The sequence below is a fragment of the Ictalurus furcatus genome, chromosome 19, assembly GCF_023375685.1.
Source record: "Ictalurus furcatus strain D&B chromosome 19, Billie_1.0, whole genome shotgun sequence".
NCBI lineage: Eukaryota > Metazoa > Chordata > Actinopteri > Siluriformes > Ictaluridae > Ictalurus > Ictalurus furcatus.
In genome coordinates this window covers 25,033,784-25,058,584 of record NC_071273.1, presented here as the reverse complement: position 1 = coordinate 25,058,584, position 24,801 = coordinate 25,033,784, and the positions used below count along the sequence as shown (strand labels likewise).

At 44.4% G+C, this 24,801-nt stretch overlaps 1 protein-coding gene across 6 annotated transcripts in view; it reads right to left on the bottom strand.

Moving 5' to 3' along the window:
- Window positions 1-24,801, bottom strand: part of ppp1r12a (protein phosphatase 1, regulatory subunit 12A) — a 73,941-nt gene that overhangs the window by 41,308 nt on the left and 7,832 nt on the right. Inside the window, exon 1 of one of the 6 annotated variants that reach the window (XM_053649819.1) lies at window positions 1,622-2,563. The exons of 4 other annotated variants lie outside the window; for them this stretch is intronic. The gene's annotated coding sequence lies outside the window, so the exon portion shown is untranslated. Of the gene's footprint in view, window positions 1-1,187; window positions 1,215-1,621; window positions 2,564-24,801 lie in introns of those variants that run through there. One more of the 6 variants, XM_053649820.1, reaches the window with a different exon arrangement.

Sequence of the window (24,801 nt, the reverse complement as noted above, 5' to 3'; positions counted from 1 at the left end):
CAGGACCCTGCACTAATCAACTACAGCGCGCACACACACACACACACACACACACACACACACACACACACACACACACAGGACCCTGCACTAATCAACTACAGCGCACACACACACACACACACACACACACAGGACCCTGCACTAATCAACTACAGCACACACCACACCACACCGGACCGGACCCTGCACTAATCAACTACAGCACACACACACACACACACACCGGTCCAGACCCTGCACTACTCAACTACAGCACACACACACACACACACCGGACCGGACCCTGCACTACTCAACTACAGCACACACACACACACATACACACACACACCGGACCGGACCCTGCACTAATCAACTACAGCACACACACACACACACATACACACACACACCGGACCGGACCCTGCACTAATCAACTACAATTAAAGGTCAAAGCAGAAAGCTGTGTTTTGAGGTTTGCTGTAAAATCATGGTGTAGAGTCAGCTCTAATAAACAGTTCAGAGTGTAAGTGCAGCAACAAAACAAGCCCTCTCTCCTCTCTCCTCTCTCCTCCTCCTCTCTTCCTCTCCTACTCTCTTGCATCCTCTCCTCCACTCCTCTCTTCCTCTCCTCGCTCTCTCCTCGACTCCTCTCACCTCCTCAACACTCGCCTCCCCTCTTCTACTCCTCTCTTCTCTCCACTCCTCTCTCCTCTCCCCTCCCCTCCTCTACTCCTCTCTCTTCTCTCCACTCCTCCTCACTACTCCTCTCTTTTCTCCTCCTCTCTCTTCTTCTGCTCTCCTACTCTACTACTCTCTTCCTCTCTTGCCTCCTCTCCTCTTCCCTCCTCCACTCTTCCTCTACTCCTCTCTTACTCTACTACTCTTCTCCTCTCCCTTCTCTCCACTCCTCCTCTACTCCTCTCTTCTCTCCACTCCTCCTCTACTCCTCTCTCTTCTCTCCACTCCTCCTCTCCTCTTCTCCTCTCTCTTCCTCTGCTCTCTCCTACTCTACTACTCTCTTCCTCCTCTCCCTTCTCTCCACTCCTCCTCTACTCCTCTCTCTTCTCTCCACTCCTCCTCTATCTTCTCTCCACTCCTCCTCTACTCCTCTCTTCTCTCCACTCCTCCTCTACTCCTCTCTTTTCTCCACTCCTCCTCTATTCCTCTCTTCTCCACTCCTCTCCACTCCTCCCTCTTCTCGCCTCCTCTCTTCTCCTCTACTCCTCTCCTCTCTCCACTCCTCCTCTAGCCTCCTCTATTCCTCTCCACTCCTCTCTTCTCACCTCCTCTCTTCTCCTCTACTCCTCTCCTCCTCTACTCCTCTCTCTTCTCACCTCCTCTCTTCTCCTCTCCTCTCTCCACTCCTCCTCCCCTACTCCTCTCTACTCCTCTCCACCTCTCCTCTACTCCCCTCCTCACTCCTCTCCTCACTCCTCTCTTCTCTACTCTCCACTCCTCCTCTCTTCTCCTCGCCTCCTCTCTTCTCCTCTACTCCTCCTCCCCTACTCCTCTCTTCTCTCCACTCCTCCTCTACTCCTCTCCACTCCTCCCCTCCTCTCCTCTCTCCACTCCTCTCTTCTCTACTCTCAACTCCTCCTCTCTCGCCTCCTCTCTTCTCTCCACTCCTCTCGCTCACCTCCTCTCTTCTCCTCTACTCCTCTCCTCTCTCCACTCCTCCTCTCTCTTCTCCTCTCCTCTCTTCTCTCCACTCCTCCTCTACTCCTCCTCTCTTCTCCACTCCTCTCTTCTCTACTCTCCACTCCTCCTCTCTCTTCTCCTCTACTCCTCTCGCCTCCTCTCCTCTCTTCTCTCCACTCCTCTCTCTCGCCTCCTCTCTTCTCTCCACTCCTCTCTTCTCCTCTACTCCTCTCCTCTCTACTCTCCACTCCTCCTCTCTCTTCTCCTCTCGGCCTCTACTCCTCCTCTCTCTTCTGCTCTACTCTCTTCTCTCCACTCCTCTCGCCTCCTCTCCTCTCTCCACTCCTCTCTCTTCTCTCCACTCCTCTCTTCTCTCCACTCCTCCTCTACTCCCCCTCTCTCTTCTCCTCTACTCTCTTCTCTCCAGTCCTCTCTCTTCTCGCCTCCTCTCTTCTCCTCTACTCCTCTCTTCTCTACTCTCCACTCCTCTCCACTCCTCTACTCCTCTCTCCACTCCTCTACTCCTCTCTCCACTCCTCTCCTCTCCTCACTCCTCTCTCGCCTCCTCTCTTCTCCTCTACTCCTCTCCTCTCTTCTCCTCTACTCCTCTCCACTCTCCACTCCTCTCTCGCCTCCTCTCTTCTCCTCTCCTCTCTCCACTCCTCTCTTCTTGCCTCCTCTCTTCTCTACTCTCCACTTCTCCTCTCTTCTCCTCTCTCCACTCCTCCTCTCTCTTCTCCTCTACTCTTCTCGCCTCCTCTCCTCTCTTCTCTCCACTCCTCCCCTCTCTTTTCCTCCTCTCCTCTCTCTTCTCGCCTCCTCTCTTCTCCTCCACTCCTCTCTTCTCTCCACTCCTCCTCTCCTCTCTCTTCTCGCCTCCTCTCTTCTCCTCTACTCCTCTCCTCTCTCCACTCCTCCTCTCTCTTCTCGCCTCCTCTCCTCTCTCTTCTCGCCTCCTCTCCTCCTCTCTCCACTCCTCCTCTACTCTACTCCTCTCGCCTCCTCTCCTCTCTTCTCTCCACTCCTCTCACCTCCTCGCCTCCTCTCTTCTCTCCACTCCTCCTCTCTCTTCTCCTCCTCTCCTCTCTTCTCTCCACTCCTCTCTCTTCTCACCTCCTCTCTTCTCCTCTACTCCTCTCCTCTCTCTTCTCCTCCTCTCCTCTCCTCTCTCTTCTCCTCTACTCCTCTCCTCTCTCCACTCCTCTCTTCTCTACTCTCCACTCCTCCTCTCTCTTCTCCTCTACTCCTCTCGCCTCCTCTCTTCTCCTCTACTCCTCTCACCTCCTCTCCTCTCTCCACTCCTCTCTCTCGCCTCCTCTCTTCTCCTCTACTCCTCTCCTCTCTACTCCTCCTCTACTCCTCTCTTCTCTCCACTCCTCCTCTACTCTACTCCTCTCACCTCCTCTCCGCTCTTCTCTCCACTCCTCTCTCTCGCCTCCTCTCTTCTCCTCTACTCACCTCCTCTCTTCTCCTCTACTCCTCTCCTCTCTCCACTCCTCCTCTCTCTTCTCCTCTACTCCTCTCGCCTCCTCTCCTCTCTCTTCTCGCCTCCTCTCTTCTCCTCTACTCCTCTCCCCACTCCTCCTCTACTCTACTCCTCTCACCTCTCCACTCCTCTCTCTCGCCTCCTCTCTTCTCCTCTACTCACCTCCTCTCTTCTCCTCTACTCCTCTCCTCTCTCCACTCCTCCTCTCTCTTCTCCTCTACTCCTCTCGCCTCCTCTCCTCTCTTCTCGCCTCCTCTCTTCTCCTCTACTCCTCTCCCCACTCCTCTCACCTCCTCTCCTCTCTCCACTCCTCTCTCTCACCTCCTCTCTTCTCCTCTACTCCTCTCCACTCCTCTTCTCTCTTCTCTCCACTCCTCCTCTACTCCTCTCTTCTCTCAACTCCTCCTCTCTCTTCTCCTCTACTCCTCTCGCCTCCTCTCTTCTCCTCTACTCCTCCTCTACTCTACTCCTCTCACCTCCTCTCCTCTCTTCTCTCCACTCCTCTCTCGCCTCCTCTCTTCTCTACTCCTCTCCTCTCTCCACTCCTCTCTTCTCTACTCTCCACTCCTCCTCTACTCTACTCCTCTCACCTCTTCTCTCCACTCCTCTCTTCTCAACTCCTCCTCTCTTCTCCTCTACTCCTCTCGCCTCCTCTCTTCTCCTCTACTCCTCTCCCCACTCCTCCTCTACTCTACTCCTCTCACCTCCTCTCCTCTCTTCTCTCCACTCCTCTCTCTCGCCTCCTCTCTTCTCCTCTACTCCTCTCCTCTCTCCACTCCTCTCTTCTCTACTCTCCACTCCTCCTCTACTCTACTCCTCTCACCTCTTCTCTCCACTCCTCCTCTCTCTTCTCCTCTACTCCTCTCACCTCCTCTCTTCTCCTCTACTCCTCTCCCCACTCCTCCTCTACTCTACTCCTCTCACCTCCTCCTCTACTCTACTCCTCTCACCTCCTCTCCTCTCTTCTCTCCACTCCTCTCTCTCGCCTCCTCTCTTCTCCTCTACTCCTCTCCTCTCTCCACTCCTCTCTTCTCTACTCTCCACTCCTCCTCTACTCTACTCCTCTCACCTCTTCTCTCCACTCCTCTCTTCTCTCAACTCCTCCTCTCTCTTCTCCTCTACTCCTCTCACCTCCTCTCTTCTCCTCTACTCCTCTCCCCACTCCTCCTCTACTCTACTCCTCTCACCTCCTCCTCTACTCTACTCCTCTCACCTCCTCTCCTCTCTTCTCTCCACTCCTCTCTCTCGCCTCCTCTCTTCTCCTCTACTCCTCTCCTCTCCACTCCTCTCTTCTCTACTCTCCACTCCTCCTCTACTCTACTCCTCTCACCTCTTCTCTCCACTCCTCTCTTCTCTCAACTCCTCCTCTCTCTTCTCCTCTACTCCTCTCACCTCCTCTCTTCTCCTCTACTCCTCTCCCCACTCCTCCTCTACTCTACTCCTCTCACCTCCTCCTCTACTCTACTCCTCTCACCTCCTCTCCTCTCTTCTCTCCACTCCTCTCTCTCGCCTCCTCTCTTCTCCTCTACTCCTCTCCTCTCTCCACTCCTCTCTTCTCTACTCTCCACTCCTCCTCTACTCTACTCCTCTCACCTCTTCTCTCCACTCCTCTCTTCTCTCAACTCCTCCTCTCTCTTCTCCTCTACTCCTCTCACCTCCTCTCTTCTCCTCTACTCCTCTCCCCACTCCTCCTCTACTCTACTCCTCTCCTCTCTTCTCTCCACTCCTCTCTCTCGCCTCCTCTCTTCTCCTCTACTCCTCTCCTCTCCTCTCTCCACTCCTCTCTTCTCTACTCTCCACTCCACTCCTCCTCTACTCTACTCCTCTCACCTCTTCTCTCCACTCCTCTCTCTCGCCTCCTCTCTTCTCCTCTACTCACCTCCTCTCTTCTCCTCTACTCCTCTCCTCTCTCCACTCCTCCTCTCTCTTCTCCTCTACTCCTCTCGGCTCCTCTCCTCTCTCTTCTCTTCTCCTCTACTCCTCTCCCCATTCCTCCTCTACTCTACTCCTCTCCTCTCTCCACTCCTCTCTCTCGCCTCCTCTCTTCTCCTCTACTCCTCTCCTCTCTTCTCCTCTACTCCTCTCCTCTCCACTCCTCCTCTACTCCTCTCTTCTCTCCACTCCTCTCTTCTCTACTCTCCACTCCTCCTCTCTCTTCTCCTCTACTCCTCTCGCCTCCTCTCTTCTCCTCTACTCCTCTCCCCACTCCTCCTCTACTCTACTCCTCTCACCTCCTCTCCTCTCTCCACTCCTCTCTCTCGCCTCCTCTCTTCTCCTCTACTCCTCTCCTCTCCTCTCTCTTCTCGCCTCCTCTCTTCTCCTCTACTCCTCTCCCCACTCCTCCTCTACTCTACTCCTCTCACCTCCTCTCCTCTCTCTCGCCTCCTCTCTTCTCCTCGACTCCTCTCCTCTCTCCACTCCTCCTCTCTTCTCTCCACTCCTCCTCTCTCTTCTCCTCTCGCCTCCTCTCCTCTCTCCACTCCTCCTCTCTCTTCTCCTCTACTCCTCTCGCCTCCTCTCCTCTCTCCACTCCTCTCTCTTCTCGCCTCCTCTCTTCTCCTCTACTCCTCTCCTCTCTCCTACAGTACTACTCTCTCCTACTCTTCTCCTCGACTCCTCTCTGTTCTCTCCTCTCTCCACTCCTCCTCCCTCTTCTCTCGCCTCCTCTCCCCTCTTCTCTCCCCCCCTCCGCTCTACTCCTCTCTCCTCCCCTCCCCAGATCTGATGAAGAGCTCAGGGTATCCTCATTGAGCCAGGGTTCAGACTTTCCTTTATATTGTTTGGCATTTTTGGGAGACAGTGTTAAACATTAGCAGAGATGGCATTGAACTGATTAAGATCATCCGCACCATTCGGATCATCACGAAGTAAATCAGATGGACACGGACAGTCGGCGTGATCGTAGTGGGTCTTGTAATGTTAAAACAAGTGAGGACTCATAGTATAACAGGCTGGAGATGAGATATAACACGGTCAGGTAATGTGAAAACACTAGATCAAGAGCGTGAGCAGGAACATGAGGAGAGCATTCACAAGCTGTACCAAGTCAAGGCTCAACAATTAGCTGGACAACACACGAGTCTGCTGAAATCCCCGAGGATTACGAGTCTATCAAAGTGAGGGATAATTCCCCATAAAAACATCTGGAAACTCCTTAATTAAGTATTTGTGTGGTTTCAGTGGTCGATAAATGACTGAAATCATCACTGGATTATCACAGAGCTTTATAACCGTTATATAAGTACAGCGGGTAAACAGACAGAGCTCCTCAGCCAATCAGCACTCGGAATTGCGTCGCACTCGATTATCAATCATGTCTAATATGAAAAGATTTGAATATTAAATAAGTGAAGGTGGTGAAAACTAGCGGTTTACACGCGGACGGTTAAACTCGCTCGCTCACTTATGAGACGCACACACACGCAGTTTGTTTACCAGAATTTTTCATCATGCCAGTGAAGAATTCCAGGTAGTGATCTGATCCGACACACACAACTCTCACTCTCTCACACCCCACTATCTCACACCCTCAAATCTGTGCGTGTGTTGAGGTGCTGAGGGTTCAGGTGTGGGAAGTTATTGTGGACGATGCTTTTGGGAAAGATTCCGCATCAGTGCTGAAGTCCATTTTAAAATTCCTTTAAATAAATAAATAAAATCTGATTCAGAGGTTTACATTCAAAATGAGAGAGAGAAATACAGAAAGAGATAGCGAGAGACAGAGAGACCGACAGAGAGAGATAGAGAGAGAGAGAGACAGACAGACAGACAGCAAGAGACAGAGAGACAGACAGAAGCTGTGCGGTAAGAGTGTTTAAAGTGGAATCAGGGCTCTACAGTGCGACCATCTGACTCGCATTTACGATTGAAAAGTACTTTGTGGCGATTGTGAATAAATATTTATTCGCACCAGTGCGAGTGACCTGTTCGGAGTTGTATAATACAATTGGAATAAAAACTACAAGTCCAAAATGCATCTACACCGCGCAACAGTTACTGTCACACTGCTTTTCATCTCCTCAGTCAACCGAACAAGTGTGGAAATACTGCAGAGAAGCCATTATGATGACGAGTAACTCTGTACATTATCTGCTTCAACTTCCCGATCTCAGAACCGCCATCTTTTATTGATCCCGCAAAATGACCTGAACCCGCAGACACAGCGCCATCGGGCGGAGTAAATTAATAATAATCCTATCGCTACAATGTGGGTTTCATTCAAACTTCTTTATTAAATAATTCCTCACTAATCACAATCAAGATTAGCAACTGTTCAGTCTGTAAACATACAGTATGCTGGTGCTCTTCACTAACTCTAATTCACTTCATTTAAACTCACGGTTGCCAGATATCAACAGAAACGCCAACTCCAGTTTCCATGTTCTGATTTAAACCCCTAAAAACGCAATATCAGCAGACATGGCAACACTGTACTGGGGGCACCGATTTAAAACTGAAACAAACAAAAATAAAACTAGTAAAATGTAAAGACAGAAAATGTGCTTAGTTATAAATCAATCATTTAATATAAAAATAGATATAAGAACTTCATAAAATCTCAATAAAATGAGAAGTTTAGTTCGCTATTTCCTTAGGAAGCGATTAGCCTTTTTCCTAATATGGATCATGTTTGAGTTAATCTACTTTTAATTAGGACTCTCTATTGTTTAAGATATTTAAAAATAAATATTTTGATTGTTTATTTATCAATTAACCAACAGTATTTCTCATTGCTATTATTTTAATTCAATTAACAGTGACCATGAGCAGAGAGCTTACATTTAACTGTTGATGACCTCCTGATTAAAGTTTAAACAATAAAAGACTGGTATCTGGATCGGTATGGGCTGTAAAAATCCTGATCGGTGCATCCCTAATGAACACCATTAAACTAAAGAGCTTTGCATCTGACGGTAAATGAACTCACCCAATCACATCCTATATGAGATTATTCAGATATATACAGGAACGGGTTAACAATTGTTTTTCGCATACAGTCTGTAAAATGAACTGAAAATATTACATTTAATTTATCAGAAGGTAAATTAACGTGTCATGGCTCACACGATGTTCCTAAATTCCGTCATAATTGACCAGCTCAAGTTTTCTCATGCCTACTTGTGTGTTATATTGTGGCACGTTCACGTTACCATCTCTAAAAATAAATAAGAAAAGTAAAACTTCAACCGTACTCCTAAATGTTTGTAAATATACGTTACACTTTATGGTTTCTATAGTAACAGATGACTCAGCGGGACTCGGACAGAGGACGCTCCACATAAACGTGAACTGTAAGACAGAGCAGTTTACGCGTGTTTGCGGTTTCTCACCAACGTGACGCTGATATTTATAGCTGCTCTAACACAAGTGAGAACAGGAAGTAACCCGTGACTACAGATGGTAAAGCTGTGGTGGTGTAAGAGGAATAAAACACTCGGGGACGTAATGCTTTAGGAAACTAAACGCTTGTTTCTGTAATGATTCAGCAGAGTCTACAGCAGGACTGGAGGACTTCTGATAAAGTGCACACTTCCTTATAAAGGAAGAGGAGAGAGCGTGAGTGTGTGTGTGTGGCTGTGACCCGATCCCTCTCTTCTTCTGTTCTGTGTAGGCCACCTAGAGAGGCACTAGCAGGCTAACAGGAGCATTCCAGAGAGAAAATTCCCAGATAAGTAAGTGTGTGAAGCTCCCACCTCTTCCTCCTCCTCCTCCAAGCCGAGGACGTCGGGGGGAGAACACCACTACTTCCACAAAAGGAATTCCTTCATGCTTGTGCGAGTGTGTGTGTACGCACGCGAGTGTGTATAGGACAGAGAATAGGATGAGAGAAGAGAATGTAGAAGTCTCCACTGACGGCCATATATGGACTTGGGATTCCCATGGAAAATGAAAAAGGGCACAACAGAGGGATATGAGAATAAGAGAGAGACAGAAAGAGAGAGAGAGAGGAAAACGAAATGAAAGAAAGAAACAAATACTAAAAGAATATAGCTGCAAGCAGCGATCTGCGGGGTCCAAGCACTCTTCCTGAACAGCTCCTGCAGTGCTGCACATAAAATAAAGCTAGCACACATGCACGTGCACACACACACACAGCTCAAGGTTTGTGATGATGGCTCAATGCCGGTTGTGTGAAATGCCTGCTGGAAGCTGATTGGCTGAAATGTTTTTTAGTAATTCAGTAATGATTAAAGATCCCGGTACGGATTAGCAGACAGATGCAGCACACCATATTTCAGCTCAAACAGACTTTTACTCTCTGAGAAACAGCTATCTGGACTTAACTCCGCCCCATGAATGACCACACCTCCACCTACAAAAGTAGGATTAGCATATTATGCAAATTATCTGAAGTTTTACAAAAAAGACAATATTGTATGGTTTGAGCAGACAGGAACACAAAATGTGACGAATATGAACAGAGCCCCCAGAGGCCAGGCTGAGTGAGACCACATCAATCAGACAGTAACCAGAGACTCGAACCTCCCATTTAAGTCTCATGACAATAGCTCAATGTTAACACTGCTAAGCACCTGATGAAATCTGATTGGCTGATGGCAGCCATGTTTTTTTTCCCCCTAAAGTAATTAGATCTCATCAAAAATCCACATACAGATTTGCTCAGTGATGCAGCAGGTCCAATTTCAGCTTGATCAGACTTCTGGTTCCTAAGAAACAGGTGCCTGACACAACAGCTAGCCCCGCCCAACACTGATGGCCACACCCCAAACTTTGCATATGTCCTCAGAAACTTCTCGTGTAGGCTATGAAGCCTCTGAAACCTATGAAATGAGTTATGGCTGTTTGAGTAAAATTAGGCTCCGCCTCCTTAAATCTGACTGACATGTGGTGGCCATATTGTTTATAAATCACGACATGGTTTTGAGGATTAGAGGTTCTCACTGACGAGTGGTTTGAAACCAAATTTATGCAGATTGAGCAAAAATCCTAGTATCTATAACATCTATCTAATGGCCAAGCTTCAGGTCTCTACAACTTTCATTTTTCAAGCAGAAGGAAGAAAGGAGGAGGAAAAGAAGAAGGAGGACATGAGAAAGAAGAAAAAAGAAGAATAAGGAGGAAAAGACGAAGGAAGGAAGGATGAGGAGGAAAAGGAAGAAAAAAAGAAGAGGAAGCGGAGTAGGAGGAAAAGAAGAAGAAGAAGAAGAAGAAGAAGAAGAAGAAGGGGGAGGAGGAAGAGAAAAAGCAGTAAAATAAGCAGAAGAAGGATGGGGAGGAAGAGATGGAGAAGAATGAAGAAGAAGAAGGAAGAAAAGGAGGAAGAAGACGACCGAGAGGAACATAGCGAGAAGGTGAGGAGCACAAGGAGGAGGTGGGGCACACAGTTAGGAGAAGTGGCATGAAACAGAGGAAAACAGACAGAAACACAATAAGGAATGTAGCAAGAAGATTAGTAACACCGCGAGAAGGTGAGGAACAAAGCAAAGAACATGGCAAATAGGTCTACACAGAGAGAAAAACAATGAGGAACATTAGCAAGGAGGTAACATGGTGAGTGGACCACAGAAGGTTCATCGATTCCAGGCAGAGCTGCGATGGTGCAATCACTAAACTTTATTTAAAATAAATAAATAAATAAATAAAATTTTAAAAAATCCATTTCAGGTCCAGATTGTAACATTACAAAATGGTGGAAAGGTCACAGCCATGATAAATACTTATGCACAGAGGAGTGTGTGCCCTACAGAGTGTGGAGCAAGTGTGTACACAACTTAGTGAGAAATGTAAACACATCGGTGTGAGATCATCCAGCAAACATCTCACAGAGCCTCAGAACACAACATCCACTTCATTAGCCCCATTAACTCCTCGGGATAATCAGGAGACACCGCGAAGAGGTGAGGAACACAGAGGAACATAGTGAGGAGCCTTGTTGAGGAGACATGAACACAAAGTGAGAAACTGTGTGGAACCCAGAGAGGAACACTGAGGAATGTGACGAGGAATACTGCAAGGAACACTGTGAGGAGACACGGTGAGAAACACAGCAAGGAGACACCATGAGGAATGTTATGAGGAACACCGTGAGGAATGTTATGAGGATCACTGCTTTCTCTTGTTTTCACCTGGTCATCCAGGAGGCGGGGTTTATTAGTCATCATCCCCTCATCCTGTCTTCTAGCCCGTCTATCCATTCATTATTCCAATCTACCATTTATCTGTCCATCCATTAGGGCTGCGCAATTAATTGAATACTGATCTCGATTAGGATTTTTACGACACACAACAGCAATTACATGATCGGCTGCGATACTGACGTTTAAACTTTGTCCTCCGCTCATAGGAAACTCTGCTGCAGATCAAATCACACGCTTCCTACACTTACAGCCAATCACCATACAGTTTACACCCCCTAATGGTTACAGTGAAACTGAACTCTCCTTTCACTGTGACAATTTATACGTGTGAACGTGTGTGTGCGTGTGTGTACCCATGTGTGTTTATGTGACACGTATTTTATTGGACGGATGTTGGGAAAGGTGGGTCCTCATAAACCATACTGGTTATTAAATGTCCTGATAAACACTTTATACTGAATGTGTGTTTTCCTGAATCAGAGCATGGGTTTATTTCTCTCTGTGTGTGTGTGTGTGTGTGTGTGTGTGTGTGTGTGTGTGTGTGTGTGTTTGGGTGTGAGGAGAAAGTGTTTATGTAGTTTGTGTAGTGTTTAAGCCCTCGGGCATCACGTCAAATACTCTACATTCTCAACACACACACACACGTTTTCTAGTTTAACACTCTGAACTCGGCTCTAACGCACACAGCTGGGGTCAGAAAATATATACATGAACAATATTTTAATATACGTTACAAATATAACGCAGGCCTGAGGTGATTTCTCAAGCGTAAAAACACGTCAGTACATTAGTGTCTTGAAGTGCTATAAAAAACGTAAGGGTGAAAAAAGCAGCTCATCAAAATTATAAACAAAAATAAATACTTTATAAATTGAGTGCAAATTTAAATGAAGAAAAAAAAAAAAGAACTGTTCGGTGATGTTTACCAAACAGAATCAAAAAGAAAAACTTTTTTTTTTTTAATTATTACATCATATAAGGAAAAAAAAATCTGATGTTAAAAATGTAGACAAAAAGGAGATTTAAAAAAAAAAATTACAATTTCAAAAATTCAGTACGAAATTATATATATTATATATTTTTAAACTTGATATAATTAAAAAAGTAAGAAAACGTTTCAAGTTCAACGGCATTTATTAATTGGCTACAAAAAAAGTACTAAAAGGAGGGAAAAAATGAACTGTTGGAAAAACATTACACACGTTGTAAAGACTTTGTAACGACAAAATCAAATAAACTCAGTTGAAAGTTAGCTTTTAAAAACTTAAATATGAATTAAAAATAAATGTGAAATAAATTTTGACACTGCTCAGCTCTCGTCTCTATTTTATGTCAAAGGTGTGAAAGAAAACGCTGATTTTTTTTCCTTGAAGTTTTTTAAAAAGCAATTTTACAGTAAAGTTTACAACAAAAATGAGAAGTTAGCAAACACGTTAACCAAAGTGTCCAAATTTATTATATAAAACAAAGCCATAATCAGTATAAATATCTTAATATTACTGTTATTAATATTATTATTATTAGTAGTAGTAGTAGTAATAATAATAATAATAATAATAATAATAATGTTATTCTGTTTAATTCTACCGGAAAGTGAATGAATTTGTTTATAAAGAAACCGTTTACGCTTACAGAAGGAAACCTGAATCTAAACCTAGTTCTGCTTCCTGTTCGTTAAAATATCAGTAAACGATCCTCTTCGTTAAGATCTCGTGTGCAAATAAATCTTTAAGACACAAACAAATAAATAAATAAATAAACAAATAATTAAAGTCGCAGAGACGTAGTAATATTTCTGTAAACCTTCCCTGCGTGTGGCGTGTGAACAGGGCAATGACGTGCTGCAGCGTTTCTGGGGTTAAAAATGTTGACACACTTCCTGCTGATGATTACAGGTTTACCACACACACACACACACACACACACCCCTTTCAGGAGCAACGTGCCAATTACATGCCGCACGCTCGGCTAGTTTCTAATACAAGCGCGTCACTCGACTAGCACGCGCTCGGCGAACTGCTCACCACAGTGTTGATCCATTTCCTATAAAGTCGTGCAGCTGCACATCACCGCGCTACTATGAACCGTTTCCATAGTAACAGCCGGCTCACAGACATTTATATTCGGAAAGTTTACGGAAGGAGTCTCCAGTTTCAGCTGCGTATTTACAGCTGCTCTAGAGCAAGAGCAAACAGGTTAGTCGCTCTGGGAGGTTCCGTGTAGAACGATACGGCAGAGTGCATCATCCTCCACAAAAGAGTACTGAAGATTCCTTAACGGTTTTCCGGAAGGCTTCCATCCAGAACCCTGATGGGATTTCAGTTTGTCTTGTCAGCGTTCCGTGTACAGTAAAGTAAAGGTTCTAAGCAGAACGCACCATGAGAAGGCTTGGCTAATCCTAACCCTAACTCTAACCCTAGACACATAAAGAACCTTTAGAAAAATATCCAACATAAAAAGGTTCCTCTTTGGACAGCGAGAGCCACTGACCAGTTCAAGAAGCTTTTTGAAGAACTGAGAGCTAAGTGTTAAACACTGGACAGGTTCTAGATCGAGAAGATAAGAAAATAACGAGTGTTGGGACATGTGTCTCTCTCTCTCTCCATATTTACTTCCATCAGTCTACTCCCCGCCTTTCTACCCGCGCCGCTGCCCCGCTCCCCGCCTTTCTACCCGCGCCGCTGCCCCGCTCCCCGCCTTTCTACCCCCGCCGCTGCCCCGCCTTTCTACCCGCGCCGCTGCCCCGCTCCCCGCCTTTCTACCCGCGCCGCCGCCCCGCTCCCCGCCCCGCTCCCCGCCTTTCTACCCGCGCCGCCGCCCCGCTCCCCGCCTTTCTACCCGCGCCGCCGCCCCGCTCCCCGCCTTTCTACCCGCGCCGCCGCCCCGCTCCCCGCCCCGCTCCCCGCCTTTCTACCCGCGCCGCCGCCCCGCTCCCCGCCTTTCTACCCGCGCCGCCGCCCCGCTCCCCGCCTTTCTACCCGCGCCGCCGCCCCGCTCCCCGCCTTTCTACCCGCGCCGCCGCCCCGCTCCCCGCCTTTCTACCCGCGCCGCCGCCCCGCTCCCCGCCTTTCTACCCCCGCCGCTGCCCCGCCTTTCTACCCGCGCCGCTGCCCCGCTCCCCGCCTTTCTACCCGCGCCGCCGCCCCGCTCCCCGCCCCGCTCCCCGCCTTTCTACCCGCGCCGCCGCCCCGCTCCCCGCCTTTCTACCCGCGCCGCCGCCCCGCTCCCCGCCTTTCTACCCGCGCCGCCGCCCCGCTCCCCGCCCCGCTCCCCGCCTTTCTACCCGCGCCGCCGCCCCGCTCCCCGCCTTTCTACCCGCGCCGCCGCCCCGCTCCCCGCCTTTCTACCCGCGCCGCCGCCCCGCTCCCCGCCTTTCTACCCGCGCCGCCGCCCCGCTCCCCGCCTTTCTACCCGCGCCGCCGCCCCGCCTTTCTACCCGCGCCGCTCCCCAGCTCCCCGCCTTTCTACCCGCGCCGCTCCCCAGCTCCCCGTCTTTCTACCCGCGCCGCCCCCCAGCTCCCCGTCTTTCTACCCGCGTCGCTCCCCCGCTCGTCTTTCAATCCGTATCACTCTATTTATCATCTTTCTGACTTCAACATCAAAGTTTGTCATGACTCCTGACTAACTTTACCTTATCTACTTATTATTATTAGCTTGTATTTTCTCATTTGTAAGTCACTTTGGATAAAAGCATCTGCTAAATGAAGACATGTAAATGAATTATTATTATTATTATTATTATTATTATTATTCACATTAAATTAAAGTATCAAGTTTTTTGTTTTATTGTATTCTGGAAGTTTGTTTTGTTTCGAATGAAGTTTTTACTCATTTTTGGTAAATGTTTATTTTTTAGATTAAAGGATCAATCAACACTTTCCAACTAGGGATGTCACAAGAACCGATACTTCAGTACCAACATTCTTAAAACGTGACGGTACTGGTTTTTCTGCAGTAGCGACGGTACCATTGGTAATGAATGTACCGGGGTTGCAATTCTTCCAGAACTGATGGGGGCAGCAAATACGCGCAAGTGTTTTAGTTGGTGCACAAGTGGTGAACAACAACAACAACAACAACAACAACTACAAGCACATGGGAAACACTACAAAAGTGTAGCTCCGCCCCGACTCGTTGAGAGGAAAAGAGAGGAAAGCTAGTATCGGTTTCCGGTGTGTAACCGATACTATCGTTCATTTCAAACAAAGCGAGGAAACACCTGGAATTTGGCGACGCTCCTGAAAGACGGTCCTATATTATATTTGTTTGAGGCAGCTGCATTGTGGCCGTGAAACCAGGTAACGTTACGCTCCATGTAATGTTAGCGATAGTCAGTTATTTGTTAAGACGCTAACGCATTGCAGTGTTATAAACGACCTCCTAATGTTCCACCATGCATCTCCATTCAGCCCGCGTCCTGTCAGATACATGTAGCCTCATGTCACTCATAATTATTCACATGTTTATGCTTTTAATAAATCCTTTTGGTCTGCCACCATATCAGTGAATTTAAACTAATGCAGTCAGAGTATAAGGTGTGTGTGTGTGCGTTTGTGTGCGCACACATTTAGGAGTGCACCTTAGCACTTATTAGTCATTGTCAGACAGTGTTTGATAACTAAAACATCCCCCTCTCTCTGTGCCAGTATCAGCCAGAGGAGGATGTCCTCCAGGAGAGATTCTAATTTCAATTTAAAAAATGATTTACTTTACCACACCGTGGTATCGACTTTGGTATCGAGTATCGTGTACCTTTGGTGGTATCGGTACCGATTACTAGATTTTTGGTATCGTGACGTCCCTATTTCCAACCCCACTGTGGACTTCCACAAGCACAAGACAAACACACCCAGGTTAATCTCCTGTAGCGCGCGCGTGTGTGTGTGTGTGTGTGTGTGTGTGTGCACGCGCACTGAAAACACACCTCAGTCACATTGTACCCACTTTACACAGGACAAACACACAATACAGACAACGAGGATCATTACACAGGTATGTATGAGTCAGAGACAGGCGTGTGTGTGTAGGGTGCCAGCTGAAGAGACTAATCCCACAACAACAGACAGCGGAACTGTTGCTTGAGTAGTGGAGTATACTGGGGTGTGTGTGTGTGTGTGTGTGTGTGTGTGTGTTTGGGGGTGGTATTTTTCAGAAGAAAAACGTCTAACTGTTGTTTTGATGGTATGCGGCCCATACATGGCGCCTGGTTAAACGAGTACGGAGACGTTACGGAGAAATATAAATGTAGGAAGGACGTAGTGGAGGTCGTCGGCGTGTCCGGAGGTGCGAGTGCGCGTTGCTACAACTGTTAGATCACTTTGCTAATCTAATCGGAGGACGTAGCTAGTATCTAGTTTGCGTTTTAGAACACTGCAGTACTGCACGTTTTGGTTTTAAAATAAAAAGCTTGACTTGACATAACGTATGGTAACGAGGGTTTACGTTGCTGTACGTAAATTAACTAAAACTGACAAACGTGTGTTCTGTTAAAAAAAAGTAAATCTCGTTTCTACGCATCAGCTAGAACGTATCTGGAGAGTGCATCATCGCCGGGTAAAGTGTTACATCTTCGTACATTTTTGGTAGAAACTCGTCAGTGGGATAAATAATATAAATCTGTATAAACGATGTTAGCTATATAAACGTTTAACGCTAGCTAAGCGTTTTATCTCACGTCAGGGAGCGGTCTCGAGACTTTCAAACAGGAACATCGAGTTTAAACAAGAGTGGAAACGTTATAAATATGCCATAGTAGTGAAGGGGGCGGAGCTTTTGGGAAGGGGGGGGTGTACCAGTTAATATCAAATAGTTTAATGCTGGATTCGAATGAGCTAGATTCGTGTGAAGTGGGAAGAGATACATCACACCTCCAGAGAAGACGGTCTCTCTCACTCACTCTCACACACACAGCAAATTCTTTCCTGACTCCTGCCTGAACGCCGGTCCAAAAAAAGGCAAGAGTTCTTCTTCAAACATGGAGTCCAGCTGTTAAATAAAGTTTATTCAAAACCTAGGAAAAGGAGTGGGAGAAAGAAAACGTGATGTACAAATCCGTCCAAAACCAGGACGTAGAAGACGACTGATTTTGTATTGTTCTTGCTGTATACTGGTTTCTAATTGGCTGTCAAGTTATTGCATCATAACACGCATTAAAATTAGATTCAGTAAAAAAAATTTCAATCAAGTTTCCTGCTTTTGTAAACAATGTTAAAATACGCAAACACGACATAACGTAAATGAACTACAACCACACTACGTTCTTTTTTTCTTTTTAACACCGTACCAGGATAAAGCTCGTACACATACGATTTTTTACTCGTTTCCCCGTTTCATGGCTAATTTTACGGCACTGATTAGTTGGTTTGCAAAACAAAATGGCCGCCGGTGACTCGGCGTTAAAGAGGAACAGAAATAAACAGTATGGAGGCAAAAAAGCAAGACGTTGTACAGATTAACGCCACACTTCACCGTAAACAGCTGATTCTTACGAGAAAAAAAATTCAACAAAAAATAAAGAAGATAAACTAAAAGCCGAAACACATTTATATCTCCGTTAACCACGGGGTAACAAAACGGACGAAGAGTTAAACAGCTATTAATAAATCTACATTGTGAGTATTATTAATTTTTTTTTAAAGTACAATGATTCAGAAATAATAAATTAAATGTTAAATCAATCTAAAATCTCACAGCTTCAATACTCAAAAAAACAAAGGCACCTATTTTCATTTCAACAATTCAGAAAAGCTCTTAAATATTATAACTTGATTGATTGAATAATTTAAAAACTTGCTGGTTGGTTAAATATGTTATTTTTTATTAATATAATTAAATTATGCAAAATCGTAACTCAGAAGAAGTTATAATAATCAAAACAAAGGCAAATTTATAAAAATGTATGAATTTTTTACTAAATAGTTCACAGATCAGCATTTTATTGAATTTTTTGTGCTAAACAAAACGTATATTTACATGAAACATTTAACTTCACTTTAAAAAAACAACAGATTTTCCATTAAAATTACGCAAAGAAATATTTTCTCAAGTGTTCTAAACTAGAAATATTAATTAGAATTAAGTTAGTATTAAAGATTAAGTTTACAACTGTAGCATTTAAAAAAAATTCTTAATTTTTTTTTACATTTAATTAATTTAAATTTTAAAAAATTTATTTAAGATGTAAAAATCGTAATGGTTTAAGAGTTTTTTTTTTAAATCAAACAAATTAGGAACATTAATTAGTATTAAATAACATTTCATTTAATAGATTCTAAACAGCAAAACAATTCTATCAAAAATATTTTACTGAAAGGTTTTTATAAATTTGAAAGGATAGCATAACGTTAGCCAAGAAAAATCAAATTATCATATTTTTATAATATAAGATTAATATTCTATACTGTAATATTACAATCAAAATTGCAAAGTTGCAATTGAAATGATGCAAAAATGATTAAACCATCGTTGTAAATCAGGTTTAGTGTCAGAATGTACAGACTTTCAGCTGTTTGCGATGAACAAATCAAACAAAAACGATTGAAATAGTTCGACACAGCGAATGTTTCAAGTGTTTTCCCCAAATTCAACTGAAAATGCAACTTATGATTTCACCAGTTTCAAAATTATTCACCCCCCTGAACAGAATCCCTCACACCAGCACAGATATGCAGAACAGGTGTTGTCTCAAGCACACCTGATACAACTGATCAAGGGCTTCATTACTTACACCAGGTGAGCTTGAACTGGAACACATGAAATACCTGAACTGGATAGGGGTAGAAATTATATGCAATACCTGGACGGGGCAGAAAAAGGAAACGATCGACAGCTGCAAGTGTGTGGAAGGCGAGATGGATTCAGTGAAGTATCAGGAAATCCTAGGAGAAAACATCATGCCGTCTGTGAGGAAGCTGAAGCTTGGGCGTCATTGGATCTTCAAACAGGACAATGATCCCAAGCGTACCTCAAATTCCACCAAGCCTTGGTTGCAGAAGTAGTTCTGGAAGATTCTACAGGGCCATCACAGTCACCTGACTTGAACCCCATAGAACATCTCTGGTGGGATGTGAAGAAGGCGGTCGCAGCACGCAAACCCGAGAATATTACTGACCTGGAGGCCACTGCTCATGAGGAACGGGAGAAGATTCCTCAGGAACGCTGCAGAAGATCTGCATCTCGTTTACAGCAGGTCAGAACAGTAAAAGGAGCTCTACTGAGTACTAAAGACGCTCATCATGAAGGGGGTGAATAATTCTGAAACTGGAGAAGTCATAAGTTACATTTTCAGTTGAATTTGGGGGAAACACTTGAAGCATTTGTTGTGTTGAACTACTTCAATCGCTTTTGTTTGATTTGTTCATCGCAAACAGCTGAAAGTCTGTAAAGTTTGACGATAAACCTCATTTGCACTGGGGAGTGAATATTTTTTATTGCAACTGTATTTCAATGAAATATAATTTGCATATTTAAATAAGCACCTGTATTGTCAGTGTCACAACCGCAATTTCAGCCAAACTCCGAACGATTCAGTTTTTAGACACTCAACGCTGCTAATGAACGACTCAAGGGAAAGAATTTTACGCTTTAACGTCATTTCAGTGTTTAATTCTTTAAAAAATAAAAATCCTCAGGACTCTGACTGGCTGTAACTCCACTGCAGCACACAGGCTAAAAATAAAACCGAGATATAACCGAGCGCTCGCTAACCCATATGCAACACACAGGAAACCTATTCCTGACTGTGTGCGTGTGAGTGTACGGGTGTATACGGGGTGTGTGTACGGTGTGGAGGAGCCGGAGTGAAGCCCAGGCACCTACACGTTCAGCTCAGCGAGTGACGCATTCTTTACATTCCTGTGCATCTACACACGGAGCCGTCATTACCATTTGTAGACATATACACAGCTGAGGAGATTACAGAGCACTGCTACACACACACACACACACACTATACACCACACGCACACCATTTATTTACCCTGCCAGGACCCAAGGTTTCCCAGCAGAACATTGCCCAGAGCATCACACCGCCTCCTTCTTTCCCAGAGAGCATCCAGGTAAGCCACACACACACGCTGTCCCGTGTTAAAGTCACTCAGATCCTTACACCCCAACACATCAACTTACGGAACCGACTGTTCACTTGCTGCTTAATATCTCCCAGACCTCAACAGGTGCCACGGTAACGAGATAGTCAATGTTATTCACTTCACCGGTCAGTGGTCTTAATGTTATGGCTGATCGGTTTACAGTGTGGGTGTTATTTAGAGTTTTGAGAAGAGGTGCTGTGGTGTCGTTTGTTCAGCGCAGAGCCGCACATTCATGCAGATGAACATTATAATGGTGCAGGTGAGCTAGTCCGGTACAAATTCAGCACATTTATAAACCGAGTCAGTCAATGAGTGAATCAGTGAAACATTCGGTCAGAAAATCATTCGGTCAGAGAGTCAGTGAATCAGTCAGTGACTCAGTCAGTAAGTCAGTCAGTGAATCATTCAGTCAGAAAATCATTCGGTCAGAGAGTCAGTGAATCAGTCAGTGACTCAGTCAGTAAGTCAGTCAGTGAATCATTCAGTCAGAAAATCATTCGGTCAGAGAGTCAGTGAATCAGTCAGTGACTCAGTCAGTAAGTCAGTCAGTGAATTATTCAGTCAGTGAGACAGTGAATCAGTCAGTCAGTGAATCATTCAGTCAGTGACTCAGTCAGTAAGTCTGTCAGTGAATTATTCAGTCAGTGAGACAGTGAATCAGTCAGTCAGTGAATCATTCAGTCAGTGAATCATTCAGTCAGTCTATAGCACACACACACTCCATACAGACTTTATAGCACACACACACATTCCATACAGAATCTATAGCACACTAACACACACACTCCATATAGAATCTATAGCACACTAACACACACACACTCCATATAGAATCTATAGCACACTAACACACACACTCCATATAGAATCTATAGCACACTAACACACACACACTCCATATAGAATCTATAGCACACTAACACACACACTCCATATAGAATCTATAGCACACTAACACACACACTCCATATAGAATCTATAGCACACTAACACACACACACATTCCATACAGAATCTATAGCACACTAACACACACACACTCCATATAGAATCTATAGCACACCAACACACACTCCATATAGAATCTATAGCACACTAACACACACTCCATATAGAATCTATAGCACACTAACACACACACACATTCCATACAGAATCTATAGCACACTAACACACACACACTCCATATAGAATCTATAGCACACTAACACACACACACTCCATATAGAATCTATAGCACACTAACACACACACACATCCCATACAGAATCTATAGCACACTAACACACAGACACTCCATATAGAATCTATAGCACACTAACACACACACACATTCCATACAGAATCTATAGCACACTAACACACAGACACTCCATATAGAATCTATAGCACACTAACACACACACACATTCCATACAGAATCTATAGCACACTAACACACACACACTCCATATAGAATCCATAGCACACTAACACACACACACTCCATATAGAATCTATAGCACACCAACACACACACTCCATATAGAATCTATAGCACACTAACACACACTCCATATAGAATCTATAGCACACTAACACACACACACATTCCATACAGAATCTATAGCACACTAACACACACACACTCCATATAGAATCTATAGCACACTAACACACACACACTCCATATAGAATCTATAGCACACTAACACACACACACATTCCATACAGAATCTATAGCACACTAACACACAGACACTCCATATAGAATCTATAGCACACTAACACACACACACTCCATATAGAATCTATAGCACACTAACACACACACACTCCATATAGAATCTATAGCACACTAACACACACACACTCCATATAGAATCTATAGCACACTAACACACACACACTCCATATAGAATCTATAGCACACTAACACACACACACATTCCATACAGAATCTATAGCACACTAACACACAGACACTCCATATAGAATCTATAGCACACTAACACACACACACTCCATATAGAATCTATAGCACACTAACACACACACACTCCATATAGAATCTATAGCACACTAACACACACACACTCCATATAGAATCTATAGCACACTAACACACACACACTCCATATAGAATCTATAGCACACTAACACACACACACATTCCATACAGAATCTATAGCACACTAACACACACACACTCCATATAGAATCTATAGCACACTAACACACACACACATTCCATACAGAATCTATAGCACACTAACACACAGACACTCCATATAGAATCTATAGCACACTAACACACACACACATTCCATACAGAATCTATAGCACACTAACACACACACACTCCATATAGAATCCATAGCACACTAACACACACACACTCCATATAGAATCTATAGCACACTAACACACACACACTCCATATAGAATCTATAGCACACTAACACACACACACTCCATATAGAATCTATAGCACACCAACACACACACTCCATATAGAATCTATAGCACACTAACACACACACACTCCATATAGAATCTATAGCACACTAACACACACACACTCCATATAGAATCTATAGCACACCAACACACACACACTCCATATAGAATCTATAGCACACCAACACACACACTCCATATAGAATCTATAGCACACCAACACACACTCCATATAGAATCTATAGCACACTAACACACACACACATTCCATACAGAATCTATAGCACACTAACACACACACTCCATATAGAATCTATAGCACACCAACACACACACACTCCATATAGAATCTATAGCACACTAACACACACACACATTCCATACAGAATCTATAGCACACTAACACACACACACTCCATATAGAATCTATAGCACACCAACACACACACTCCATATAGAATCTATAGCACACTAACACACACTCCATATAGAATCTATAGCACACTAACACACACACACATTCCATACAGAATCTATAGCACACTAACACACACACACTCCATATAGAATCTATAGCACACTAACACACACACACTCCATATAGAATCTATAGCACACTAACACACATACACTCCATATAGAATCTATAGCACACTAACACACAGACACTCCATATAGAATCTATAGCACACCAACACACACACTCCATATAGAATCTATAGCACACTAACACACACTCCATATAGAATCTATAGCACACTAACACACACACACTCCATATAGAATCTATAGCACACTAACACACACACACATTCCATACAGAATCTATAGCACACTAACACACAGACACTCCATATAGAATCTATAGCACACTAACACACACACACATTCCATACAGAATCTATAGCACACTAACACACACACACTCCATATAGAATCTATAGCACACTAACACACACACACATTCCATACAGAATCTATAGCACACTAACACACAGACACTCCATATAGAATCTATAGCACACTAACACACACACACATTCCATACAGAATCTATAGCACACTCACACACACTCCATATAGAATCTATAGCACACTAACACACACACACTCCATATAGAATCTATAGCACACTAACACACACACACTCCATATAGAATCTATAGCACACTAACACACACACACTCCATATAGAATCTATAGCACACTAACACACACACACTCCATATAGAATCTATAGCACACTAACACACACACACTCCATATAGAATCTATAGCACACCAACACACACACTCCATATAGAATCTATAGCACACTAACACACACACACACACTCCATATAGAATCTATAGCACACTAACACACACACTCCATATAGAATCTATAGCACACTAACACACACACACTCCATATAGAATCTATAGCACACTAACACACACACACTCCATATAGAATCTATAGCACACTAACACACACACACTCCATATAGAATCTATAGCACACTAACACACACACACTCCATATAGAATCTATAGCACACTAACACACATACACTCCATATAGAATCTATAGCACACTAACACACAGACACTCCATATAGAATCTATAGCACACCAACACACACACACTCCATATAGAATCTATAGCACACTAACACACATACACTCCATATAGAATCTATAGCACACTAACACACACACACTCCATATAGAATCTATAGCACACCAACACACACACTCCATATAGAATCTATAGCACACTAACACACACACACACACTCCATATAGAATCTATAGCACACTAACACACACACACTCCATATAGAATCTATAGCACACTAACACACACACACTCCATATAGAATCTATAGCACACTAACACACACACACTCCATATAGAATCTATAGCACACTAACACACACACACTCCATATAGAATCTATAGCACACCAACACACACACTCCATATAGAATCTATAGCACACTAACACACACACACTCCATATAGAATCTATAGCACACTAACACACACACACTCCATATAGAATCTATAGCACACTAACAC